This window comes from Patiria miniata, unplaced genomic scaffold (genome assembly GCF_015706575.1).
Source record: "Patiria miniata isolate m_02_andy unplaced genomic scaffold, ASM1570657v1 HiC_scaffold_10, whole genome shotgun sequence".
NCBI lineage: Eukaryota > Metazoa > Echinodermata > Asteroidea > Valvatida > Asterinidae > Patiria > Patiria miniata.
This window is the reverse complement of record NW_024037048.1, coordinates 18,701,275-18,704,543: the sequence shown is the minus strand read 5'-3', so window position 1 is coordinate 18,704,543 and position 3,269 is coordinate 18,701,275.

Genomic DNA, 3,269 nt, shown 5'->3' with positions numbered 1-3,269 from the left:
ATCACTCAAACTAATTCAGGATGAAGAGTTATGGGAAGTTGGTCACGAAGAACGTTCCTCAGGAAATCTGGACAACTCAAACATGCCTGTCTTATGATAACTTGTGTTATCAGTAAGGTGGAACATGTATTCTCAGTACCTTATGAACTTTTTTGTTAAACTGTGTCATTTCGCTAGAGTTCACAGTGCGCCATTCCGGTTTGATCACCAAACATTCAAGCATTGCAGGATGAACGTGTCACTGAATATATAGAGGGCGCAAATACAAATCGACCGGATCGTGATGATGCACACAGTTTTATTCAAGTTCAAATTGCTTTATCTAGTTGGATTCATTTGTAGCAATCATGTACAGCGTTGATGTCTGTGCACATTATTCGTCCCTTCTGTTCCCTGTCAAGGGCGGATCCAGAACCCAATTTTTTGGGGGGTAGCCCCCCAAAAAATTGGTCCCCGGAAGTGGGTCCAAAAAATTACGGCGTGGGGTTCGGGGCCCGCTTAATCATGGGCCCCGAATTTTTTGAATTCTAAATGCTCTGTGGCGATCTGAGGAAATTTCGGACCACTTTAACCATTTTTTGTTTCGAAAAGATGGTAGTGTACCCAGTGCCTGCCTTTATTGCGACGTCACTTAAAAACAAAATTGGGTTTTTTTTGCGGGGCGGGGGGGGGGGGGGGGTGGGGGGGGTGGGCATGGTCCCCCCCCCCCCCGGATCCGCCTTGTCTCTGTTCGTCTTCAAAAATATATATATGAAGCACAAGCTCTGTTTGCATGCAGGGTTCCACTCAGCATGCCACTTAGATTCCGTTGAATATTTTCTTGAAATGGCGATAGTAGTATTTGCTGAATACTTTGAAAGTGTTTGGTCAGTTGGTACACAGATAATAATAAAAAAATTATGGGACATTATTCGGTTAACAAACAGATGGTGGCTGATGCTAGTAGTCCAACCGGTGCGCTGATTTCCAATCCGGAACATAATTATTTTTGTAACGACCGTACCTTGACTGCGGTGCCCACCTGATTTCCGCCGCTACTTCCTTGGTATGAGATCGATTGTCCTTGGTAATGCAGAAAATGTATGTTCATTGTGATGCCTACAATTTCAAATGCAAGCAATTTAAAAAAGAAACATAGGATTATTTGCTTTTGATTTTTTTTTTTTAGAAGGTCGCAACTAACCTGTTGAAGTTTCAGCTCAGTGGATACTATCATTGAGAAAAAGCAGAGAAAACGTATTCACTATTTTGTTGGATCTCGTATCTTGATTCCGTGCTTTAAAACATTTTTATTTTATTTTAAAAACACCTTTAAAGTTTTCAACCGATATATCAGGCGAAATACTTTCACCGGGTATTTGATACCAGTCTTATCTTCACTCTCAGCATTGCAAGGTTTCTGCCATTAAATGTACTTTTCCGGCAATTGCAAATGATCCTACGTGGCCTTAAATTTTTTTTGCATACAGATTTCTCTCAGCAGAAAATCTGGGCATTTGTTTTTGGTAGTTACTGCGTTTGATTCGAAAATATTAAATCCTTCAAAGAAGACATGAATATTGTTGCTCGTGCGTGGGTCTGTTCAGGGCCGTTGCATGCAGGACGCATTCCGCTTAAAAAATATATTATCAATCCAGATCACATTTCGCCCGACAGAGATTTTGATCTGGGGGTGTTTTACTTGTGAAATTCAGCTATGCCTCCCCCAACAGCCCCCAAGATATCTCCCCAGCGGATTTTCAATGACTCATTTTCGTTGGTATTATTTCAGCTCGCAATCTGCTGAGTGTTGAGGATTCCCTTCGTGATAGAATTCAAGAACGTTACATCGAGGTGAGTGTCTGTTATTTGACATTTCTCACTCAATCATCAGAACAGAGCAGTGATTCGGTGGGAGACTGTATTTTTTTCTACATATTTATACACCTTTTGGTCAAAATTTATAGCAGAAAACATTGCTCGAGTGATAGGGTCAAAAAAGCAAACCCTAGTAAACACCATAATAGTGAAGTTCTGCATGTAGCCCTTTCAAAATCTAGGATATGAAAGCCCAATTCATAGGCTTTTGTTTAGTACAAATATCATTCAAATCACTCATTACGTTTAGTACATGAGGTTAAGGAATTTTAAACACAACCACCGTTTTAAAGTTCTGTCAACGGATCACGAGAAAGTAAGTGTTCTTTCAGCAAAACGAAACAAATCACATATGCGTGAATTGTTTTCGTTTTGCTGAAAGAACGCACACCTTTTTGTGATCCGGTTGTTTTAAAATTGCGTAACTTGAAAGTACATGAGTGAGTTGAATTATTCTTGTGCTAACAAAAAGCTTATAAATTGGGCTTTTATATTCTTTGTTTTTAAAGTACTACATGCAGAACTTCAATAAAACAATGGTCCCGACATTTGGGTTTCGCTTTTATTTTGACTCACCCTGTAGTAGTGAGGAATCCCTCCCCTAACACGCACCGTAGTATGTGCCATAACATTTTGGCCTGTATTCCTTGCAAATTCCTCGTCAAATTCACCAGGGTGCCACAAACTAATGGCAGACAACACGCTCGAATTTCTTTCACATTTTTATGGAATATTACTTTGTCAAAAAAAGAACTAAGATGGAAACAAATGTTTAGTTATTGTGTAATCAGATTCTTTGGCATTTATCTTCTTTTTGTATCCTTGTTCCATCGTGTTCGCATTTTTTTTTAAATCAAAATTGTGTTCGCAACCATTGTCCTCATTCTTTCTTGATCGTTGATCACGTTTGTAGTGTTCTTTTGTGATTGTTCATCACGTTGGGGAATCATAGCATAGTTTTTTCCCGTCCAATTTCGCAACTTGTTCATCAATCAGACAGACTGTTCATTAAATTTCCAAAGGTTGCAGTTAACGCATTCGATTGTTTTTTTTTTTTAAATATTTACACCCACCAAAGCGTGTAGGCAACTTTTTCGTGCAAAAGAAAATCCATTTCTTTGTTGGTTTTCGATTTTGCACTGAGTGTCGGCGAATTTGTAAGAGGAAGTATTCATTTTCAACGAAAGTGCAATGGAATAAGGAGTCTATTTAATTTGCAATTCGCAAATCGCCAATCGTATTGGCCATAAAAAAAAACCAAATTTATATGACTTTTCAATTTTGTTTTTACTTCCAAAGAGTGATTACAACAATTAACAAACTAATCACTTAATTGTTCTTACATAAAAATCTGTATTTTGACATAGTATTATATCGGCGAGTGTTCTAAATGTATTTCCTTCTATCACTTT